At 41.2% G+C, this 26,314-nt stretch overlaps 1 protein-coding gene across 1 annotated transcript in view; it reads left to right on the forward strand.

Annotated features, from left to right (window-relative positions):
• The window catches only part of LOC149218893 (Nuclear transport factor 2 (NTF2) family protein), a 352,149-nt gene that overhangs the window by 282,946 nt on the left and 42,889 nt on the right, over positions 1-26,314 (forward strand). The gene's annotated exons all lie outside the window — the stretch shown is intronic.

Raw genomic sequence — 26,314 nt, forward strand, 5'->3', positions numbered from 1 at the left:
TCCTTATAGACTGTAACACTGCTTCATATGCTGAGACATATAGATCTAAGTCATACTGCTCACTGTGAAGTAATACCATAGTGATCATTACCCAGACTCTGCTACAGGAGTATCCTAAGTTTGTCATCTATCCGAGATAGATATGCCGAAATGCTCAAGCTACTCTCTCCATACGAGAATACCTTCAATTTACAAGTATGCTGAGAGGGTGACCAACCTTGGTTCTACTGCTCCTTAACCCATCCGAGGAGGCAGCTTGAACCCTTAGACACATCTCATCTCAATGCGGATCCGATTGTGTGACTGCGGCTTCCATGCGTTAACTGCGGCTATCATGCATTGATAGTGGCTATACCTCAGGAATGAACAGCATGTGACTACAGCTTCCATGCATTGACAGTGGCTACACCTCAGGACAGCGTATAAGTGCTGACTCCGTTGATGTGTATATATGTCTCCACGAGCAGCGTATCTCTGCATGAACTGCATATAAAACCTACGCTGCCAGATCCACTATACACGGAGCCTATTATCATGACTGCGTCGATAGCGTGTCTCTGCATGAACTGCATATATAACTATGCTGCCAGATTCACTATACATGGAGCCTGTTATCATGATTGCGTTGATTCCACGAGCAACATATCTCTGCATGAACTGCATATAAAACCTACGCTGCCAGATCCACTATACACGGAGCCTATTATCATGACTGCGTCGATAGTGTGTCTCTGCATGAACTGCATATATAACTACGCTGCCAGATCCACTATACATGGAGCCTGTTATCATGACTGCGTTGATTCCACGAGCAACGTATCTCTGCATGAACTGCGTATATAACTACGCTACTAGATCCACTATACACAGAGCCTGATCTACGCTATCAAATCTTAGACAGCGTATGGGCACTTGCAATTAGGGTTGCATATGTCAGTAGTTCATCACGGTGTTTTAGAGCTTCATGTGGCTGGGAGCCTCTTCCTCCTTTCTGCGTCTTGATGTCTTTCCCATGACAGGAATTAGGGCATCACTTGAAGACCATCGTATCACTCTTTGGTGTCTCTCTCTCCTTCACCAAAAATCGAGACGTTGAGAGGAGTTCCCATGGAGAATGTGTTCTAAATGACATCAAATCCTCTCTTATTTATACTAAAAATGTAGAGGTTGAATAGACACGTCGGTTGGGCTTCTAGAGCCTACATAAGTGTTGGTCGGCTTGATAATAATTACATAAACAAAATAAATTCATATCTCCATAAATACTTATCGGAATCGGATGATCTTTGGATCAATCCTACACCTCTCGACGAGAGGGATCCAATAAAAATATCAGCTGCCAGAAATAAGTTAACCCACATGGAGTTTGGCCCTAGTTGCCAATTTAACACTCCCTCTCAACTAGGGAAAACTCCATCCATTGATCCATAAGTCCGACTGTACTATCTCTGCCATCAGTGCCCTGCACTGTTCTGCCCAACTTTGCTCAACTCTGCTGGCTCTGCTCTACTCTGCTAGCTCTGCTCTCTGCTCTGCTTAGCTCTGCTGAACTTATGAAGAAGAAGAATTGATCGAGAATGTCTCATACCATTCTCCACTGACCCGAAGTCAGCGTCATAGTATGTACGACTCTCAATGGTCCCAGACCAGTCCTGCACTGACACGAAGTCAGTCTCGGAGTATGTACCACTGGTCCCAGACCAGTCTCAGCCCACCCGAAGTCAGCGTCATAGTATGTACAACTCCTACCACTGGTCCCAGACCAGTATCATTGATCCCAGATCAATGGAGGTCATCCTAGCGTAGGGAGTACGGTAGATACAACGATGCGTCCATCGGTACTACTATGGTCCCTAACTTCATTTCCCTGCTCATTGATCAGATGAGAGGTACTTCCCATGAGTCCCAGACTGCATGGGTAGGAAGCCTCGACAGGAGAACTAATCAATCTTGTCCTCACAGGAGAACACATCAATCCTGCTACAATCGCCGTGGTGAACACATCAATCCAGGCTGCCATGGAGAACACATCAATCCAGGCCTCACAGAAGAACTAATCATCCTGCTACACAGGAGAGCGAATCATCCTGTCCCACAAGAGAGCGAATCATCTTGTTCCAGTACGCACCACCAGGGGAGGGTGAGTCACCCTGTGGTCATATGTTGCTCCAGTAATAACCGCAAGCCCTCAGAGCTCCCAGAGCTCAATGTATGCAACATGCAGGACCCTTGTACAAGGGTTTCTTACCGACTCCAAGTCGTTGGGGAAAATCACAAATTTGATCTTTCCTCGGGGCTCTGTCCTGTACATCATCTTAGTGCGATGGAGCCTCCTTGATCATCGACTTACCATATCCCAGATAAGGCAGTATTTGATGTCTATCTGCTGGAGCATTGTCAAATACGGGATTCCTCAATAATCGAATCCCATCTCTGGTTGTCACAGAGAATCACAATGGTATTCATCAAGTGTACAAACAGCTCACTGAAGAGCTTCAGCAACCAGACTGCCTCACAGAAGGCCATACTATCAGCAATGTATTCTGCCTTGGTGGTGCTCAGAGTCACCGACTTCTGCTTCCTCTGCTCTTCCAGGATATCGAGGCAGACAGCACTGAGAAGTGCTCTAGTGATCCTCCATACTGCCTGCCCACTCATCATTCGAATAATCATGTGGTTTCATATTTCCGGCAGTGTATCTCAATTCATGAGAGATTGTGCCCTGAAGATATCTTAGAAGATTCTTGGCACCAATCTAGTGAGGCTCAACCAAATATGAGCTCACCATGCTAACTGCAACACAGATGTCCGGACGGAGGTTCTCCAAGAACATCAATGCGAATGAGTTTATGAAACTCAGAGGCATTTCCCAAATCTGGTCCGACATCATTACCATATAACTTCTGAAAGTTAGGATCCTCGAGGCAGTCACAAGCTTGCAGCTTATCTTCTCGCATTCAGAATCCAACTCCCTCTGTCTCCTATAAATGAGAGGGTCTGCACCTGTCAGACATAGGTGCTGGTACGAGAGGTTCATCATCCACAACCTTCGAGTAATGGTTTGGATCGATTTCACTCCTAGTGAATCTCAGCTGCATTGGACAGCTATCAATCCTCTCATACTATGCCCGAGGTGTTTTTCTTCAAGCCATAGAGGGCTTTCTTCCACCTGTATACATGAGATTCCTTGATCATGATTCTCAAACTCCTCGGGTTGTTCCAAACTTGTGAACCAGCTGCATGAGGGGAATGGTCGCCTTATAATATTTTACTTCGGTACATTTCAGACATGTACCTTCATGCTTCTTTTGAATTCAGGCATCCTATTCACCATCTGACTCACAGACCTTCGGTGCTAAGTCAATGGACATGGTCCCCAGTGGACTTCCTGCAACTTGATACAACCTTGAACTCAAAAGTATCTTTAAAAGATCTACGTACATTTCCATCGATAAGTGCCACCCTGTAACCTTTGACTTCCATTTCCGAGATGGACATCAGGTTCGATTAGGTACATAAAAGAGATTTTGGGGTTCCTTGCTTTTGTGGAAGAGTCGATCATTTCCTTGATGACCTGCATTACCAGTCATTCTTTTGATCATGGAAGATGTCCCAGGAATGATTGTTATCTTCATCAAGAGATGTGTCTCTGCCATTTGGACACTCCTTCGCATAACGACCGAACTTATTTCAACAAGGCATCCGCCTTTCCTTCCACCCTTAGATCCGAACTTCCCAATGAAGTGATCTTAAGATGGACCATCAGAATCTTCCGCTGCACCATTCTGATAACATTCTCTGCTTTGACTTCACCCTAGGTGAATTATGAGGAACCCATTGATCCTTCTGTCTTGTCCCAACTGTCTTCAGTGATTGCTCTTTCACTCTTGCTTGGGCATTGTCTTCACCTCAGCTCTGATACCATGTTAAGATTAGGTATGTTCTATGCTAGAGCAATTTATTTAAATTTTCACAGTTAGCAATCACATCAGCATTACGATAAACTGCAGATAGAACATAAATATAAAACGCAAAAGACAAGCCAAGACAAGAGGACACAAGATGTGGCGCGAGCCAGGGACAAACCCCACAATGTGTGGGGAAACCCTTTGATCAAATCTTCTTTTATCTTCAAAGTTCAGCAGAGAAAGAGAGAGAGAGAGATAGTACAATTACAACAGAAGTCAACACTTTGACTTGTTTAGATCTAAGCATAGATCATCTCCTATAACGACGAGATCAGTTGAAGACATTCAGCTTCAACTGATACCTATCATCGCGCTGCATCTCGTCCTCTAGTTGCACTACTGCATATTGCCCCATGCTGCTGTCTAGGTCCATGATCTTTCTCAGACTAATGTGCATCATTATCATGCTGCTGCCCCTGCTAATGTATCATTGGTCTGCCCATGCACATGATTTCATAGTGCTGCCCATCATGCTGCTGCCCATGCTTCATGTATTCGTTGCACAACCCATCTACAGTATATCATGTTGCTGCCCAAGACTGCATTATATATATGTGCCCAGATCATACAACGTTATTGCCCAGATCATAAATGCTGCTCATAGATATACTGAGATCATAATTAGCCTTCTCTAATTTATTCATCCGAAGATATTTCCTTCAGGTTACAGGTATGCCAAGTATCACATATTTCATCATTATGTTGAACATTAGAACTGCTTCTCCTTATAGACTGTAACACTGCTTCATATGCTGAGACATATAGATCTAAGTCATACTGCTCACTGTGAAGTAATACCACAGTGATCATTACCCAGACTTTGCTACAGGAGTATCCTAAGTTTGTCATCTATCCGAGATAGATATGCCGAAATGCTCAAGCTACTCTCTCCATACGAGAATGCCTTCAATTTACAGGTATGCTGAGAGGGTGACCAACCTTGGTTCTACTGCTCCTTAACCCATCCGAGGAGGCAGCTTGAACCCTTAGACACATCTCATCTCAATGCGGATCCGATTGTGTGACTGCGGCTTCCATGCGTTAACTGCGGCTATCATGCATTGATAGTGGCTATACCTCAGGAATGAACAGCATGTGACTACAGCTTCCATGCATTGACAGTGGCTACACCTCAGGACAGCGTATAAGTGCCGACTCCGTTGATGTGTATATATGTCTCCACGAGCAGCGTATCTCTGCATGAACTGCATATAAAACCTACGCTGCCAGATCCACTATACACGGAGCCTATTATCATGACTGCGTCGATAGCGTGTCTCTGCATGAACTGCATATATAACTACGTTGCCAGATTCACTATACATGGAGCCTGTTATCATGACTGCGTTGATTCCACGAGCAACGTATCTATGCATGAACTGCATATAAAACCTACGTTGCCAGATCCACTATACACGGAGCCTATTATCCTGACTGCGTCGATAGCGTGTCTCTGCATGAACTGCATATATAACTACACTGCCAGATCCACTATACGTGGAGCCTGTTATCATGACTGCGTTGATTCCACGAGCAACGTATCTCTGCATGAACTGCGTATATAACTACGCTACTAGATCCACTATACACAGAGCTTGATCTACGCTATCAAATCTTAGACAGCGTATGGGCACTTGCAATTAGGGTTGCATATGTCAGTAGTTCATCACGGTGTTTTAGAGCTTCACGTGGCTGGGAGCCTCTTCCTCCTTTCTGCATCTTGATGTCTTTTCCATGACAGGAATTAGGGCATCACTTGAAGACCATCGTATCACTCTTTGGTGTCTCTCTCTCCTTCACCAAAAACCGAGATGTGGAGAGGAGGAGTTCCCATGGAGAATGTGTTCTAAATGACATCAAATACTCTCTTATTTATACTAAAAATGTAGAGGTTGAATAGACACGTCGGTTGGGTTTCTAGAGCCTACATAAGTGCTGGTCGGCTTGATAATAATTACATAAACAAAATAAATTCATATCTCCATAAATACTTATCGGAATCGGATGATCTTTGGATCAATCCTACACCTCTCGACAAGAGGGATCCAATAAAAATATCAGCTGCCAAAAATAAGCTAACCCACTTGGAGTTTGGCCCTAGTTGCCAATTTAACATTTATTAATAAATGAATACTGAATTGATGATTACATTTTTAGAGAGAGCCCCAGTTATATACAACCTTAGGTGCCTCTTGGTGAAAGGGCATGATCTTTGGTCATGCCCTTTTGCCTAAATACTACAGCTAATCAAATTTACATAATCCTATCTAATTTTTACATAACAATTCCTCAAAAATAAGAAATCAAGGGCCAAGATTAAAAGATCTTGAAGTATTTATCAATGGCCAAGATTATTTTGACAAGGATCAAAAAAACTAGCCATTATTTTTCCATTTGGAGAATTTATCTATAAATTAGAGAGTCATTTGAGTCTCTAGTCATCTTGATCTCTAACTAGAATTGCTGCTGAAGCATTGTGTAAACTATTGTCCCACTAGGAACTATTTTTTCTATCATAATAAAAGACTTTGGGGTGCAATTCAAAGTGTTCTTGCTTATTGATTTGTGGTATGTGTTGACTACGAGCATCTCTATGTTGTGTTGAATATTGGTAAGATCTATTTTTCATTAGATGGAGATAAAATCATACTATTGATAGTTTTGGGCTAATATTAGGTGGTTTGATTCCCCATGTGATCTAACAGATTATTTTTTGAGATAAATACATAGTGTTTGCAGGTACTTCAGTCCTTGGCCTCCAAGTTCACAAACTTGGGCAAGAATCATTGTTGCTTGGATCTCTAGTTTTTATATGGTGGATTTAATCTTTGCTTGGGCTATAGTGAATCATTAATTTTTCTGAAGCATTTTAGTCATTCTTTCAAGTAAAAAATATTGAAAATTTTATTTTCTCAAAATCCATTTAAAAACCCATGTATATTTTGTAAATTAAATTGTAAATTGTAATTGTAATTTATTTTTTCTAACTTGGGTTGGGGTTTTAGATCTATTTTGTATATATTTGGGGTTTGGGTGTTTTTATTTTCATTTTTTGCAGGTTGGATCAAGGGATCAAGTGAGAGAAGAGCTAGATCTAGGCCCTTGAGGGTAAGATCTAGTCTCTAGACAATTTTGCAAGGCCATTTACTGAAGATTTGACAGCAAAATTCAGATCTGGAAATTTTCAAGACACGAGTTTTCAATTTTTGGCCTCCTCTTGCCATTTCAGCCCCCAATCTATCATTTCAACCCTTTTATCCCCACAAATTGGCTTTCCTTAGCCTTGTTCTCCAATTCTTGGCCTCTTTTGCCCCAAAATTGACCCGAAACCCTAAGCTGAAGTTTTAAGGCTAAATACTTGGCGGTTTTGCAGGATTAAGGTCTCAAAATTCATATCTAGCAAGCGGCAAGGTAATCCCAAAATTTCAACAATTTTCAACGGTGGGATCTTCAAGGCCTTGGGCCTAGGGTTTGACCTCCAAACCTTCATTTTGCTTCAATTTCATTACAACAATTAAATCACAAATAATTAGGCCCTAAAATCAAATTCTATATGGTCAAAATTGTTTAGAATTGCAAAATCTTCGTTTTCACAATTTTTTGCCACTTGGGCATCTCTAATTTGACCTAGATCTGACATTTTAGCTTGCTGGAAATTTCTACATAACTATAAAAAATCAGATTTGAACATTTCTGAATCACATCCTAATTAAAGTCTAAAAAATCTGAATTTTCATTTTTTTCTGCAAACTTATTATTTTTTGACATTTTGGGGTTATCTGTAATATTTTCAGTTTGTTGATCTATCATTAATATACTGTTGTCATAAACTTATCAGTTCTGAAAATTGCTGAATCAAACTCTCCTAAAGCCCTCAAATTGGAAATTTTCAAGTTTTAGTGTATTTTGTCATTTTTGAAAATATTGGTTATCTATTTTTGGCAATTTTATCTTGTTGATCTGTCATTGTTTCACTGCTGAAATAAGTATATCAGATCTGAAATTTTCTTAGTCAAGCCCTAAAAAATCCTAAAAATTGATTTTTCTCAAGTTTGACAATTTTTACTATTTTTAGGCATTTTTGGGCATTGGTGCTGACATCACTATTTGTTGATCTGTGGATTAACTTACTGCTACAAATTATACTTCAGATCTGAAATTTTACAGAAATATATCTTGAGAAAGCTAACATACATATTTTTTAAGTTGGCATATTTTTGTGATCTTGGGCAAGCATAAGCATTGTTGGTTTAGCATTTTCTTATTGTTGTTATAACATTGATCAAGTCTGAATTTTCTGAATATTTATTGCTGAGATACATTGTCATAAATCTGTGATCAGCATCTTTATTGACTACTGTTGGCATTTGACATCTTGAGTATCTTGGTATCTTGGTATATTGTTGAAATTTGCACATCATATAGGTTAGTTAATCATTCAAGCAGCGGGTGTCCATCTGGTCATTTGGTTTCAATTCATAAGAAGCAAGAATTTGTGACTCCATAAAGGCCTTGGTCTCATAATAGAAAATCTAATATAATCATATTCTTGCTTATTTCCAACCAAGTGGCTAGGACACTCATCGGTCTCCTAGGTAAGTTGATTTCTCAACTTACTTTCCTTCACCTCATTCCATAGGGACTACCCCCCATAGCCTGTTGTTGGGAGACAACTAGAACAGAGTGGGCGGGGATCAGAGTGACAACCCCCGTCCTGAGCGTTGTCGCGGTGCCTGTACAATCTGGGCGACAACATGGTCATAGGAGGGGCACTACCTGGAAAACCTGAATTGGAATAGCATGTTCATTATCCCCTACACCATACTTGACACCCTACATCACAGATAACAAGCCCCATATATCACATCCATTCTTCTAGTCTAACTTGTCATTGGTTCATAGGGATTTGGCACCCTCATGTCCTCACTCCTTGAGTAGGACCATAAAACATTGCCCTGGAGGTTGATACAACTAAAAGAATGGAAAAACATATCATGGCCACAACAAAGGAAAAAGAATAAAATCAATTACAAAAGATGGTCGAGACATAATTTAGCATGTGGGAAAAATCCTACCATGAGCTCTACCCTCCTCATTTGGCCATCACCCAGTTCTTGAGCACGTGATGCTCCATTACATTAAAAGGAACTCTTGCATGTTTGAACGTGATGAGTGACGAACTGTCTCATCTTAAGGGGTAATATAAGATGCGACATCATAAAGAGCAAGTTCTAACCCTTGATCTATGCACCATAATACAAAGCATTATCAAAAAGAAGTAAAAGGTGCACTATAGGGGTGGAAAAAGCAATCTGAGCAGGGAAACTCATGCCTCCATGATTTCTCCCTCCTTTACATTCATATACTCAGGGTGTGGACTCCCCATTAGCTAGTCCCCTCGACCATGGTACTTAACCATGAAACTTTTTCCCCTTCATTGTCATATATTTACATTGACACCTGTTGATTGAGGGGTTGACCTTAGAAATCACTTCCCCTTGAGGGTTGGGAGCACCTAATAGGGTTTACCATTTAGCCACCTCTATCAAGGTAGGGAACACCTTTATGAGACTTGGTCTAGTTAGATATCAGAAGATAAGCCTTGTTTGAAGTATTAACATGCCCTTAACATCCAAATTTGGTCCACTTAGATGCTCATATGACCTTAGTCTTTGATGAATGGTTGCTTTCACTTGAGTTCATGGTTAGTTTTGTTAGGTGGTTCACAGAGGCCCAGGCCTTGAGGGCACCCACTCCCTAGGTACCCAAACCTTTTTAAAGAGATACATGACTTAGCAGATGTAGTGTTGAGAGAGTTGGGCCTCTTGATGACTTAATTAGATGATACATGTCCCAGAGCACCCTCAAGACCCAGGACATTGGTCTAATTTGACCCAACATAGAGGACTTTGAATTATGGCACCATTGGACCCAACATGCCCGCCCTGGCATTACCTGATGGGCAAGCCATGATTCAAAGCCTAGATGAGGATGGTCTCCCATTGAGAGACTAGGGAGGGCTTGTTGCACTTGAAGGAGCCCTAATGTTGGAGAGAGGAGGCCCTGTTTTGACCATTGGAGACCCATGGAGATGACATGGAGACACCCCCAGCTGGATTTGGGACCCCAAAGGAGGATTTGAGGTGGATTTGAGGGATACTTCTCAAATCTTGGGTGATCTTAGCACTATGACACATTTTCAGACCTCACTTCACCATGGCATGGCATTTGGAGCCCTAAAGGGGCATGATGTCAACACATTTGGAAGTCGTGGCTCACACGTGTGAGCATTTATGGCTTGTTTTATCATTAGGCTAGTAGGTTGGCTTGTAACCCAATGTCTAATTCTTGTCAAATTTGTTTTAGGGGCTTTCATTAGTTAAAATTCATTGAGGTAGACCTCATATAAATAGAGGTCACCTCACTTTGATTTTTCATCATCACTTGTGGAGAACTCGGCCTCCTTAGAGGATTTTGACCTAGCTGAAAGTGTCTTGTATATTTGTGGAGATGTGATCTAGTGTGGAGATTTTTCTTTTGGAGACTCTCTTGTTGTGCAGACCAAGGTTACTTGGGAGCGAGAGCGGAAGCGAGAGCAAGGAGCGACATTTTGAAAAGCTCCCTGTTCGGGAGCGAATTGGGAGTGAATTTTTATATAATATATATTTTTCTATATTTTGATGCATATATGTCAACAAAAGCATGTAGAATGATAAATTAGATATAAAAAGCATAAAAACACGGATTGAACCATATAACATCAATCATCTAGAGGTTATAATCTCATCAACCATGTCCACAATTTAGTAACATACAACATATCGAGTCTCATGATTCATCAATCTTAAAGTTTCAAGCTTTCAAAATTCGATATGTAACATTTATCATCATTGATCACAAAAGTTGTAACTTATACTTGTAACCATTACCATTACCAAGTAACCAAACAATAACAAAGAATATCTAACATGAAATGAAATGTTTCAACTTTCACGAAGCATCATATTCATAATTCATTACCAATGAGTTATAAATGCCAACTTCAAAATTAAATTGTCATATATTGTTTACAAAAAATACCATAATAAAGATGAAAGAGTCAATAGTTATAAAAAGTACTAGAAACTAGAAAAGACAAGTAAATCTATTATCTACTGCCTGAGCCTCTTGCCACGAGAAATTTCTAATTTCTTGTCTCTTGCTTTATTAGGAGTCTCCTCCTGCATAGTCGAACAACCTTGGTGCTCCTGATTAAATATAAGTTCCATACCCTAGTACCCTAGGTGCTCCTGATTGGTGCTCTTGATTAAATACAAGTTCCGTACCCTAGTACACGACAAAATCCAATGAAAACATTACAATCCCCCCAATCTTGAAATCCTAATTAAATGACAAGCTTGCTGGATTTTGAGTGACATCTAAAATTCTACTTTCTCCATATGAAATCCAATGAGATCGGAACCACTCTCAAATATCCTGAGTCATTTCATGGTAATGTTAAAAATTTAAGTAAAAGGATGAAAATGAAAGATAAAGGAGAATGTCACTGTTACTTTCATAAAAGTGGCATTCTCCTTTATCTTTCATTTTCATCCTTTTACTTTAAGAATTTAACATTACCATGAACTGCATATCAACACTAGGGCCAAATTCTTGTTTCCAATCTTCATTTGCTCCCTCTATCACCCCTAAATTGGCAGGGAGCGAAAAAAAATTAGGGAGCGTGCTCCGAGAGTGGGTTCGAGGGGAGGGGCGGGGCGGGGCGCTCCCCCGTAACCCTAGTGCAGACATTATTTTGGGATAATAAAGGATTGGTTCATGCATTTCTTGTAAGTATTCTTTATGTTGAATATCTTTTTATGGTTATTGCATTGAATGGTTGTTGTTAGGGCTTCTATGTGCTAGTCTTATTGAATATTTTCCTATGAAGTCCTAGCAAATTATTGTATGCATTATCCTAAAGAATATGTGACAATCCCTTGAATGAATCTTCATGTTAATCTCTCTTCAATGACTTTATCCCCTCATAAAATGATAGATAGGGTTTTGAAAACTAGGGTTTTTCTTTCCCTTATTCCATACTATGGTTCAATTTTCCATTAGTAGGTCTCCCTTTGACTCCACCCAAGGATCAAGAACTAGCCATCAACATAGTTGATCACACCATAGAAAATCTTTTAAAACTTATCTTTCCCTCTTTTTCTCACATTTTCGGCCCTTCAAGGCAAGCCATTAGGCTAGGGCTAGGGTCGAATCCAACTAGGAATGTGTTGGCTTGTGGAAGGGTACTACATGTGGTTTGTGTCCCATTGCCTCAAAATCAAATCTTTCCCACAATAAATTCTAGCATTTTAGGGATGACGTCACAACTCCTAGGTAATTTTGTGCTAGGGTAAACTGTAACCTAACCCTATTCTTCAACTTAGGGCTTTTTGAAGTCTAGATGCTCCATTTTTATCATACCCATCTTTAACAAGCCTTTTCCTTGCTATTCAATAAACCCTAGGTCATAGGTTCCCTAGATAAGTCTCTTGGAGTGCACGCTTTGCCTTGTCCTTGTTGTATTGAGCCTTGTTCTTAAGTTGAGTGGTGCTCCTAAGCCTATCCTAGTCACTTCTAAGCCTTAGAGTTTAAATATCTATTAAGTGACCTACATAGGGAAGCCTCCCTTGTGGTGAAAATCCACTAAAGAGGAGTTGGTAAGTTGTGGTGACAGTGGGCCTCCACCTCATAGTGTTGTCCCTTGGTTTAGCTCTTGTTTTGTGAGGCCTTGTAACCCACCAAAAAGTGGGTACCCCTAGAAAAACATTTGCCTAATCATCTTCTTCCAACCAACAACCAACTATTGAGAAATCAATACAAGTAGATTAGGGTTTGATTCCTCTTACTTGATAATTACTTGTGATTTAAGTTGGCTTCGTTTACTTCTTTATTATATTATCTTTCATCAAGTAATTACCATATTAAATGTGTATGAAGATCAAAAAACAAGAGACATTGATGTAGGCACTATGCCAGGGCAAAACCCCCCTTGAGGAGAAAACCCGGTCAAAATTCTCTTCTTTCAATAGTATTCTTTGAGACTCTTCAACCTAGACAAAGACCAGACCTTCCCTCCACACCAAGTCAGTCTTCCAAATCTTCGACCCCTTTTCCAGCAACACTTCCTTCCAGCAACTTCGACTATTTAACAGCGTCCGGCATCACGTAGCAGCAAAACCTTGGAAGACTTCGATCTCCCAAACTAGGGCATGAAACAGAGAAAGAGAGGTTCTGAAATTTCGATTTTAGTCTGCCTTCCAAATCTTTGACCCCTTTTCCAGCAACTTCAACTATGCAATAGCTTCCAGCATCAGGTAGCAGCAAAACCTTGGAAGCTTTCGATCTCCCAAACTAAGGCACGAAACATCAAGAGAGAGGTTCCAAAACTTCGATTTTCTTCTTCTCCTTAGACTTGACCCAACTTTGCACTTCTTTTAGGCTTCTTCTTCCTACTTCATACTTCTCTAGCTTCCTTAGAGATTCGAACTAGCTTGAGATGAGATGCTCCAAATGAATGCAACTTCCTTCTATTTATAGGCTCCAAGTGAGGTCGAATTGGTGTCCTTAGGGCGACTTGGCGTTGAGGTTACATAAATTATATTTGACTAAATACTAAACATTTTTACATGATTCAAAAGCCCAAGAAGGGTCTCTTTAAATGTACAATGACTCTGTAGACTCAATATTAGTTCTAGGAGTCCACAATGGGGACTTTGACTAATATGATGATGACCCAAGCATGAAAGTTGAAACCCATGCTTTAATAAGTCATTGATACAATAATAAAAATTATTTTTCTTTATTCTTTTGACAAGTACATTACATGATGACTCAAATACATTAATGAAGACCAAACCTAGTTATATTTTCCAACACTCCCTCTTAACTAGGGAGGTATTCATAATATACAAATACAATGAAAGACCTCAAACTATATGAACAATGAAGAGTTTAGGCACCGCAATGCCATGGACTAGATTCCTGACCAGGGCAATCTATCCATTGGTCTCTCAACAATTTAGAAACCGCAATTCAATGGACTAGATTCCTGACTAGGGCAATCTATCCAAGTGGGAATAAGGTGGACTCAAGCTTTCAACCTCTCTAGGTACCACTAGGCTTACTTGCTAACCACCAACCCAAGGACCTAGGTGTGTATCCATGGTCAGAGCTCTACGACCCACGCCATCTTCCCTACTTTGGGACCTAGACATCAACACAAAGTGTTGGCCCGATGTAATACCAGGCAATGCTTCACTCGCAAAGCCTCAACAAATCTCTTCCAATCTCTTATCATCAATACAATCAACAATATTTACTAAACCAAGCATGCTTCTCAAATACTCAAACTTCTTGTTAGAAAGAGGCTTTGTTAGTATGTCTGCTACTTGTTCATCTATTGAGACATACTCCAACTTCACGATCCCATCCTGCACCAGGTTCCTTATAAAGTGTAACTTATTGTTGATATGCTTCATTCTAGCTTGAAACACGGGATCTCCAGACATCTTGATACAACTGTGATTGTCACAATTAATCACAGTAGGGCCCAGAGACTTTTTGAACAAATCTGTTAGAATCTTCCTTAACCAAGTAGCCTCCTTTCCTACTACACATGCAACCACATATTTTGCCTCAACACTACTTAAAGCAACGAGATCTTGCAACATCGTCCAATAGTGATCCTTCCATCAATCTCACAGCCACCCCAATCAGAATCTATATAACCAATCAACTTAACTTCCTTACTATCGTACTTTAAGCAGTGATGTATAGTGCCACGAAGATACCTCAATATGTGTTTGGCAGCTATCTAGTGATCATGACGAGGCTCCAATTGAAACTGACTAAGAATGACGAGGCTCCAACTGAAAATGACGAGGCTCACAATTTCGTTGGGCATCCAAGGTCATTCCTCCTTCCATTCGGAACACCTTTTGATCTTAAACTAAAATAATCCTCATCAATGCCCTGAAATTGATTCTTCAAATGTATGTGTGGCCTTAGGGTTTGTCCGATCTACGATGTGAGGACAGAAGGCACCTATAGTAGTGCTTCTTCATTGAAAAATAGCCTGAAAAGGAGATCAAGCTCTTCATTATGATCCCTCTTTGCTGAGGATGTTCTTTTTTTTATCATTATTAAAATTTGAGATTCTCCACTAAATTAAATTTTCTGAAAGTGATCGCCTCAAATCACAAGTTCTTGTATCTTTGCCCTTATGTAAGAAACGTTGCAATTAATGGACAGAAAGGTTAAGGTTGAACTTATCCTAGAGCACAAGAAGAGAACTGAATTCCCTATGATCTATTTTCTCATCTTCTATATGCATAGGTTCTCCATCCTTATCTTTAGAATCTGCGAAGGTGTAACGACCCATCCTGAATTACGGACATAATAAGAGTATTAGTATGCGTACGAAGCATGCATATGATAGCTACATATGCATGCATCGCATGCATTGCACTAGTATACTTACTAATTGATTATGAATGATGTCTAAATAAAGGATAAACAAATTAATTATTTAAAGAAAAGTATATTAGATTGAATACCTAAACCATTAAGAAGGTAGATCTTGTCCTAGACATGACACTCTAAAATAAAATAAAAATAGTAAATATCTCTTTATTATTTTAGTTATTAAATAGTATTAATAGTTATCATTTTACTACTTAACTATTCTTATTAATAACCCATGTCATAATGTAAATAAATTATTGTTTGAAATAATCATATAATCAACCAAAAGCTTATTTAAATAATATTTTAGTTTAATTATAATAAGGAAAGGTCCAGAATGTATGAGGATGGCAGCGAAAGGAAGCATGAGTCAGTGGAAGGGAGGAGGAGGTCGACAGCAAGGTGGTTGGAAGGCGGTGGATTTAAACATATAAGGAATGAAGGAGGGATGAAGAAAAACACACCATTTTGTTTCAAACCGTAGGAAATTCGTTTTGAGTTGGAAAGAGACAGAGCAAGAAGTTCTAACAGAGTTACAGACATTGAGCTTGATTGTTCTTGGGTTTTTGGGCACGGGGGCCAGAAGACTTGTCTTCTGGATCTGGGGACCATATAGGTAGACCCCAGATAGGCTGGGAGGAAAATGGTGGTTTGGTAATTGCAGCAGCGGGAACAACACTCCAAAACATCTTCAACTGATTTCTAGGTATTCTCCTGCAAATTTATTTGTTCTTTAAATTCCAGTCATTGTCTATAAAGTTAGGGCTTTATATTCTTTGGTTAAAATTACACAATTAGGGCTTTACGGAAGGCAAGGTAGTATTGCAAGGGCCGTGGCATCCAAGTCACCGATCTGTAGTATCGCATTTCTTCAGATTGCAGGACATTTATCTTATAAAAGGGAGAAAAGCTAAGATGTCGAACAATGTTCAAAACCCAAGGAGGATCTTTCCTTCAGAATTTGTAAGGGTTTCTAGAGCAACACATTTGGTTCTGAAAAGAGCAGCATGCAAAGTAGTGATAGCAGCAGGCATCATTGGCAATGATACAATAGTATTAGAGGACAAAACTGAAGATTAATCCCTGGCAATATGACCCAATGACTCTTCTTGCCAAATGTTTTCATGGCAGCTGATTATGAGTATGATGACTTTGATGATGCCTAGATATATCCTTGTTACTTCAAAGGCTGCATGAAAGCTGTATAATTATGATTGATGACTTTGGCACATGGATCAAAGGGTCTATAGCAAGAAAAGGGTCAGGCTACAGGTAACTTGACGATTATGTTCTGGCAAGGTCACTTTCCCTACATTCAGGAGGAGTTATGGACAGCTATTGATGTTGATATAGACAACTTGTGGTGGTTTGAGGTACTCTACAAAAAATTGTTGGATTAGCATAATGGTGAATGAAAAGAGCACATCGAGGTGCTATAATCCACCCTCATTTCATGAATAGACCTTATTAAGAGGGTCTCGATTGAACATTGAGCTCCGGGAGCTCTTATGGGCCTGGGGTACTTCTTGATGCTATGAGCGACCATAGGGTGAGTGGTTCACCTTCCCCTATAGGTACGCTAGGTACAAGGTGAGTGGTTCACCTTTCCCTTTTTGATTTGAGGTAGCATCGGATGTGCTTTAGCCATGAAAATTGGTGGAGAGGATAAAGTACATGAGATCTCCAAGACCCAGAAATGGTTTGGGGAAATTCTACCCGGTGAAGGAGATATTAAAATAATTAATATTTTTAATGGGTTCCTAAGTCTAAACTTAGGAAAATAAAAATATTAATGGGTATTAATATAAAACTGGGTTAGAAGGTTCTAAATGACATGGATCAAGCCAAATCTAATCTTAGCCGTTGATTAGAGATTTAATCTCGGCCGTTGAAGACTCAACAGAAAAAGTATAAGAGGAGGCTTGAGGGTCAGTTGGAGACACACCAGAGTGATCAGTCAGTTCGATTTTCTAGAGCGGGGTTTGCTAAGAGAAATCGAACCAATGATCAGAGTTGCAGCAAGGGGTAGTGAGTGCATAGCAGAGAGGCAGAGATAGTGCTGGAAGACTAGCGCAGAGGCAGAGAGGCAAACGCAGAACTAGAAGGAGCCACGCAGAGGCCAGCAGTGACTGCACAGAGGGCCAGAGAGGCTTCGCAGAGCGTCAGAGGGCTAACGTAGAGGGTTTCAGGCTGACGCAGAGGCCAGGAGGGCTGACGCTGAGCCTTAAAGAAGTGCTGGAGAGAGTTTCGTGGAGCAGACTTTCAGAATGTCTGCTTTCGAATAGAGGTATTACTGCCAGATTGATTTCTCTTTCGGGTGAGCCAGTTTGGCACCCAGTTGTACTCAAGTAAATTTGCTTAATAATAAAACCCTCAGAACTGTTGTACCTGTTTTCCCAAGTTGGGATTTTCCGAGGACGATTGTCCAAAAATAACGGTGTCCCTTGTGTGTTTGTCTATTTCTTTCAGTTGATGATCTATAGATTGTTGAGACTGCATTGTGTTTATTTCAGTATTTATATGGTTAAATAGCTTGTTCAATAAGCGAACAAGTAGGTGAAATAAACTAGATAGTGCAGGAAAATTTCTAACGGGTTAGACTTAGAAATTACAACATGGTATCATAGCATTGCAGATCATAGGAGAGTTGAAGGCACCAACTGAATCAGATAATTTGTAGCAGAAACAACTGTCTCGAGTGACAGAAGTTGTTCCTAAGCAGAAAGTAGCAGAGAAGGGGTGACGCAGAGGGCCTGCGTCATCAGTTCGAGCTAGAGAAGGGGTCAACGTAGAAGCAGTGAAAGGCAAAAGGAGCTCACAAAGAGCCACGTCATCCTGCTCGGCCAAGTAGGAGTGATGCAGTTGGCTAGTGGAGCGATTCAGCCACTGTCGAGATTGCGCAGAGCCTAGAGGCTCAATTCTTCAGTTGTTGGGGCATAGGAAGTTGTGGGCAGATTGTGGAGTGTGAAGTTAGTGGGTTGTTGTTGCTATTGAGGTAGAACAGTACCTAACGGGATAGAACCAAGGTTGAAGGGAGTCGCTACCTAGGCGGATTTCTAGCCAAGAAATTCAGATCAGTATTGTAGGAGCAAAGGAGATCAGAGAGGTGCGATTCGACTGTTGGAAGAAGAGAACTTCCAGGAGGGAAGTAGAGACTCAGAGGGAGTCGAAGAGAGAACTTCCAAGAGGGAAGTAGAGACTCAGAGGAGTCAAAAAGAAGAGCAGAGATGGCCATGAATGGATTGAGGGATCAGGATAGGCTGGACGGGGCGTCCAACTTTGTCATCTGGAAGGCTAGGATCCTGTCTATTCTAGATAGACATCGCATCAAGGCCTTCGCCTTGAGAACCGTGGCTATCCCAGTCGACCCAGCTGATAACGAAAAGTATGAGGATGCGATGGCCAAGGCAAAGTGCATAATCCTTGATGGGGTCAAGGATCATGTAGTTCAACATATTGCCGAGAAGAATATGGCAAAGGAGATGTGGGACACCTTGACGACATTGTATCAAGGCACTTCCGTGTAGAGGAAGATGCTACTGGAGAATCAGCTGCGGTCATATCAGATGCAGAAGGGGGAGCAGATAGATCACTTCCTCAGCAGGTTGCAGGAGATTCGGGACCAACTAACTTCCATAGGGGCCACGCCAGATCAGGAGTTGATGGTGAGGACCACCCTGAACACAGTCTCCGAGGAGTGGGAGACATTCGTCCAAAGCATTTTGGGTAGAGCGAATCTTCCAGGATGGGAAGAATTGTGGGCAGCTCTTCGCCAAGAAGAGATCAGACGACTGACCAAGACAGGAAGTAGCGGCAAAGGAGCCCAGGTCAAGAAAGAGGAGGAAGAGGATGCGTCTCTGGCATATACAGGGTAGCAAGGGAAGAGGAAGAAAAAGGACCTCTCCAAGATTAAGTGCTTCAACTATGGGGAGCTGGGCCATTATGCAACCCAGTGTCCTAGGAAGAAGAATAAGGGAGAGGCGTCTGACTCCAAGGCAGCACCAGTGAAGGCAGAGAAGGAGGTAGAGGATGATGACAATTGTGCCATGAGTGCTCATGTACCTCTAGAGAAGAGGTGGGGAGACATCGAGCTATAGTCAGGAGGACTACAAGAGATGAGGGACAGGATCCTTGAGGTACCTAAACTCTTGGATCATATCCGGCTACGGGAGCCCTGAAGTGACAGTAGCAAGATGGCGGATGTCGGTAGAAGTGGATGTGGATGGAGCGACAGAGAGTGCTAGAGTGCAGTAGTCCCTGGCAGTGCAGAGAGGGTTGCAGCAGTGCGAGAGGCACAGAGGAGGTTGCAGCAGTGCAGGAAGGCACATAAGTGTTTGCAGTAGTGCGAGAGGCACAGAGTTGTTGCAGCAACGCAGAGGTAGCAAAGGGAGCACAGGATAGCGGCAAAGAGAGCTTCAACATCAGGAGGGTTTCTATCTTGACAAGGATGTCAATCGTTGGGTAGATCAATTATCATCGTCTCAGTAACTGAGTTGCAGTGCAACAGTGGTAGTGGTAGTGCTATGGGCAGCACGATGCAACATGATGAGAGAGGGTTGCAGTGTTGGGAGGAAGGAGTAGCACAGATGCAGAGGAGTTGTCGTACAGATCTAGCAGTGGCAGTGGTAGAGCCATGGGCAACAATACAGAGGATGTTGGGTAGCTAGGCGAAACATCAGCATAGGTACCAGTGCCAAATGATCAAAGTGATGTTCAGTGATGGAGCATTACTAGAGCACATTACTCGCTAGGAGGGAGTGTTGATTTGGGGTAGCATCGTATGTGCTCTAGCCGTGAAAATTGGTGGAGAGGCTAAAGCACATGAGATCTCCAAGAACCAGAAATGGTTTGGGGAAATTCTACCTGGTGAAGGAGATATTAAAATAATTAATATTTTTAATGGGTTCCTAAGTCTAGACTTAGGAAAATAAAAATATTAATGGTATTAATATAAAACTGGGTTAGAAGGTTCTAAATGACATGGATCAAGCCAAATCTAATCTTAGCTGTTGATTAGAGATTTAATCTCGGTTGTTGGAGACTCAACAGAAAAAGTATAAGAGGAGGCTTCAGGGTTAGTGGGAGACACACTAGAGTGATCAGTCAGTTCGATTTTCTAGAGCGGGGTTTGCTAAGAGAAATCGAACCCGTGATCAAAGTTGCAGTGAGGGGTAGTGAGTCATAGCAGAGAGGCTGAGATAGTGTCAGAAGACCAACGCAAAGGCAGAGAGGCAGACGCAGAACCAGAAGGACCCACGCAGAGGCCAACAGTGACTGCGCAGAGGGCTAGAGGGCCTGCGTGAGTGACGCAGAGGGCCAGAGAGGTTGCGCAGAGCCTCAGAGGGCTGACGCTGAGCCTCAGAGAAGTGTTGGAGAGAGTTTCGTGGAGTAGACTTTCAAAATATCCGCTTCCGAAGAGAGGTATTGCTGCCATATTGATTTCTCTATCGAGTGAGCCAGTTTGGCACCCAGTTGTACTCAAGTAAATCTACTTAATAATAAAACCCTCAGAACTGTTGCATAGGTTTTCCCAAGTTGGGTTTTTTCGAGGACGATTGTCCAAAAATAACAGTGTCCCTTGTGTGTTTGTCTATTTCTTTCAGTTGATGATTTGTAGGTGGTTGAGACTGCATTGTGTTTATTTCAGTATTTATATGGTTAAATAACTTTTTCAGTAATTAAACAAGTAGGTGAAATAAACCAGATAGTGCAGGAAAATTTCTAATGGGTTAGACTTAGAAATTACAACACCCCTGTGATACCTCATGATTATATATGACACATAGGGTGAGTGGTTCACCTTTCCCTACGATTGTTGAGATATGCATAGGATGAGTGCTTCACCTTCTCCTATGGCATATGAGTAGGGTGAGTGGTTCACCTTCTCTTGCTGATACCCCAGTGAGAGATGCATATAGACATCTGCTTGTTGTCACATGTGGACATGTCAGTGGGACGTGGTTCATCCTTTCCCCACATGTAGGATGCGCATTCCCTACAATCGATAGTTGACATGTTGGTGAGATGTGGTTCATCCTTTCCCCACGTGTAAGATCCTTCCTACAATTGTTGGTTGCCATGCATGTAGGACGTGGTTCACCCTTTCCCTACTCTCGGTGATTTGCATGTGCATAGGTTGTGGCTTATCCTTTCCTATGATGGTTGTGACATGTGACTGTAGGATGTGGTTCATCCTTTCCCTACGTATGGTTGTGAGCAAGATGTGATTTATTCTTTCCCTATTGTTGCCCTACCATCATCCCACCCATGTTGTCCAGGATACATGGGAAATACCTCTCATCTAGCCAATGAGTTGAGAAAAGTGTATAGGGACCATAACATTATCGATGGACGCATAGTGTACTGTCATACTCCCTATGTCTAGGATACATGATGCTCAACAAACTGATCTGGGATCAAGTCTAATTAGGGTTCAACCCTTGGACTGACTTTTGTTAGTGGAGAGTGATAAGGTCTTGTGACTCAGTCTCGATCAATTCTTCTTTATTATCTATATTAGTGTTCAACAGAGTAGAGATGAGATACAAAGATGGTTCATGACATCAAGATGACATGATGATCAAGATAATGGATGGATTGGCAGATGGAATTCTCCCTAGTTGAGAGGGAGTGTTAAAATTGGAAACTAGGGCCAAATTCCACTTCAGACATCTCATTTGATGAAATTGATTATTGCATTAAATTCCTTTCTTAGAGAGGACCAAAATTGACCTAAATATCATCAAATTTGGACAAGCAAAAGTATGTTTTTGAATTTATACCCTCACATGTGTAAATTGACAAGGTCGGCCACATCATCTTATAGGCTCATGGAGCCCAATGGATGTGTCTTTTGACCCCATCGATTTATATAAATAGAGGTGGTCTCCAACCTCATTAGACACATTCTTGTACACCATTCTTGTGATAATTCTTCTTTGTGGCAGCGAAGTTGGTTGAAGGACAAGACAAGGTTGTTCTGGGCATATCGATCTTCTACTATTGTAGGTTCGAGTTATCTTCAAGCTAACCACGTGCATAGGAAGACTTGAAGTGATTGGGTATGTTTCTATGATATGGGATCTCTCATCTAGGTATACTGTCGCCTCAAAGAAGTCTTCTCTAGCAAACCGCAGTCTTACTGACCAGTTGGGCATGTAATGTATGAGGGTTTTGCCTTTGTTCTAAGGCCGCAAGTAGGAGTTGTACCCTAGCCGCAAGCAGAGGTTGTTCGATGGATGAAATGTTTGATTTAGGGCCTCCTCACTGAGCTGCAGTCACCAATAATAGGTCATTGTCTTTACTGTAGGTTACAGTTGTGTGAAGGGACTACTTGAGTGGGTCCCGAGAAGGCTAGGTGGGCTTCTCTACCCTAGCCACAGTCACTCCAAGGAGCAACGCTATGATCAGAGCTATTTTTCTTTGGTTGGAAGGCCATTATCCTTGTTGTAGCATTTAGAAAAGGGCTTGAAGGGCAACAAAGGATGACCAATGTTTGGACATAGGAACAAAGAGATTGAAGCAGTTGATAGGAGGCATTTTGAAGCTGCTAAGTGAGACAGTGGAACCCTAACCAGAATAAGCTTCTACAATAGTATGTCATCAGCTTATGAGAACACTCTTTGTCTAGGGGCAGTGATATTGGATCTCCAATTTGGCAAGACAATTTTGACTCTGAATTATTGAACTCTTTCTCTGTTGAACACTTGATACTAATAATAAGAAGGTTTGATCAAGGGTTTTCCCCATCTTGGGGTTTTTCCCTGGCTTGAGCCATATCCTTGTGTTCTATTGTCTTGGCTTGTCTTCCACATTTATCGTTTATGTTCTTTCTTCAGTTACTATTTTGATTGTTGATAGAAATAAAATGGATTGATACAAGGGCTAATGTTGAACATTGAAGTAACTGTCCTAAGCAAAGAACATGTTAACCAAAATTTAGCATTCTTATTATTAGATTGTCTTAAAATATTCAATAGAGAGAGCACAATATTCCAATTCATCAATCAAAAGCCAAAGTCAATCCTTTGGCTATCCAACAAAATCAACCAACCAAAATCCAAATGATGAGCCAATAGTCAAATCTGTCCCAAGTCAAATCCGGTCAAAATCAACAGCAGCCAACAATAGCAAATGATGCCCTAACTAGTCATAAGTCAATGGTCAAAGAGTCCTCCAAAAGTCTCGGTCAAACTGCCAATCAATATGGCCTTCCAACATGGTAAAAGATCAGTCAAAACCAGTGTTGCATGAACCCCCCCCAGATCAAAACCGGAAATGCAAACTGTATGGATTTGTAGGTGATCTGCCCCCCAAAACGCGGATCAGACCGAAAAAGACACTTCTTGGCCTGTGGGAATCGTCCGGCCCAATCCGCGTTTTGGGGGACGGATCACCCTATCGAATTGTCGCGAATTGGGGCCGCTTCCGTATGGATAGCGACCGACTCTGTGGGTTGTCGGTTGGTTCTACCATGTGGCCCCACTAATTCGTTTTATATATATATATATACATATATAAATTGTGGTTGGGGGTGGGTCTAAGTTGGGTTGCTCACTCTTGTATTTTTGGAGCACTTGGAGAAGAGAGGAAAGACTTGAGGAGAGCTTGGAGGAGAGAAGGAGGAGGAGCTTGAAGGAGGAAAGAAGGGCTTCCATGTACAAGAGCTAAAGAGGTAAGTGCAAAACCCAAACTCCCTCATTTTTCTGTCATTGTTTTTTGTATTTTTCTCCTCTCTCTCCTACTCTTTCTCATTCTTTCTTCTTGCTCATTTAATTGAAGGTTGTCCACCACCTATATTCATACTCCAAGATGATGTTCTTTTGGATTCTATGTATCATTCCACTTTTTGTTTTCATGATGGCAAGGAGGATGAGGAATAGAAGGGAAGAAGAACAAGAGGACAGTGGTCCCCATATGAGTGACCCAATGTATGATGAGGAGGGGAGCTTGGAGGAGTGAAGAAGAAGGAGCTAGGAGAAGGAGGAAGCTTGAAGGAGTAAAGAAGGGCTTCCATCTACAAGAGCTAAAGTGGTAAGTGCAAACCCCAAACTCCCTCATTTTTTTGTCGTTGTTTTTTGTATTTTTCTCCTCCTTCTCCTACTCTTTCTCATTCTTTCTTTTTGCTCATTTAATTGCAAGTTGTCCACCACCTATATTCATACTCCAAGATGATGTTCTTTTGGATTCTATGTATCATTCCACTTTTGGTTTTCATGATGGCAAGGGCGAGTAGGAATAGAAGGGAAGAAGAACAAGAGGATAGTGGTCCCCATATGAGTGACCCAATGTATGATGAGGAGGAAGGGTTTGAAGAGGAAGGGGATGAACCTGAAGGGAACACTGAAACACTAAAGGGGAAAGCTACATTAACACCTTTGTGGAACTATGTGACCAAACTTGAAGGGGGAAAAGGTGGCGGAAACTACAAATTTTTGTACCCTCATGGTTGTCATGGAGGAAAACCATATAGTAGTTCATATACCCGTGTGAGGAGGTATCTTTGTGGGGTGATGGACAGTGAGGAGAAAAAAGGTGTTGGGGGGATACAAATTTGCCCAAACATTTCAACTGAACAAAGAAAAAAATACATCCAAATAGAGGAGGTAGCACAACAAAAAGGCAAGAAACAAAAAACTCAATCTGAATCAAGTGCAACCTCTAGATTTGGTAGCTCATCTCCTCATGGTACTTCTGCAAGCTATGGAGGTAGAACAATAGGGGATTCCTTAATGTTGTTGTGAGGGTTGATGTGGATGGAAAGATAGTCCAATTTATTTGTGCTTGCAGTGTACCATTCAATGTGCTTCGCTCTCCCTATTGGCATCATATGGCTAAGGCCATAAATGAAGCCCCAAAAGGATACAAAAGCCCCAACTATGAGAAATCTATAACAATGTTATTAGAAAGAGAAAAAGCAAAGGTTCAAAGAGATTTGACACGTTTTACAAATGAGTGGGTGGATTGTGGGGTATCCATTGTATCAGATGGGTGAACAAATATCAGAAACCAACATTTGATAAATGTTCTTGGTGTTTCTTCTAGTGGTACATTATTTATTACATGTCATGACTCCTCCTCAATCAGTGCAACTTCCCAAAACATTGCAGATCTCCTATTGCAATCAACCAGAGATGTTGGTCCTAATAATGTGGTTCAGATGATCACTGATAATGCAGCGAATTGTAAGGCAACAGGAAAATTTATTGAGTGTACTCATCCACACATCTTTTGGTTTGGGTGCTTGGTGCACACATTGAACCTTTTGATGCATGATATTGTGAAGCATAAATAATGTGGATGGATTAATGAGCTTTACAAGAGAGGGAAGCAACTCATTAAATTTATCATAGGGCATACAAGAGTAAAATACTTCTATGGCACTGACTCCAAGTTGCAGTTGCTTGAACTTGCAAAAACAAGATTTGCAAGTTATTACCTCACCTTTAGGCAGCTAGTGAAGGTGAGACAAGCTTTAACTAATATGGTGACCTCTGAATCATGGGAGGAAATTAACAATGATAGAGATGGGGCTAATGTAGCCAAGGACACTATTCTTGACATGTTATTTTGGTCACAGATTAAATATGTTTTGCAATTCACCAAACCAATTTATTACATGATCAAGTTTGCAGATTCAAATCGACCAATAATTGGGGAGGTGTATGAGCAAATGGATAGCATGTTGGGGCAGATTAAAGACATTGTTGAGCCTAGAGATATCACCTTGTACAATTATATTTGTGCAGAGGTGGAAAACCGATGGGATATGCTAAACATTCCATTGCATGCCTTAGCATATGTTCTAACACCTAAATACTATCATCCATCATGGCTTTCAA

Source organism: Pinus tabuliformis, chromosome Q (genome assembly GCF_031772625.1).
Source record: "Pinus tabuliformis cultivar Carrire ecotype Pingquan chromosome Q, CPIR1, whole genome shotgun sequence".
NCBI classification, from domain to species: domain Eukaryota; kingdom Viridiplantae; phylum Streptophyta; class Pinopsida; order Pinales; family Pinaceae; genus Pinus; species Pinus tabuliformis.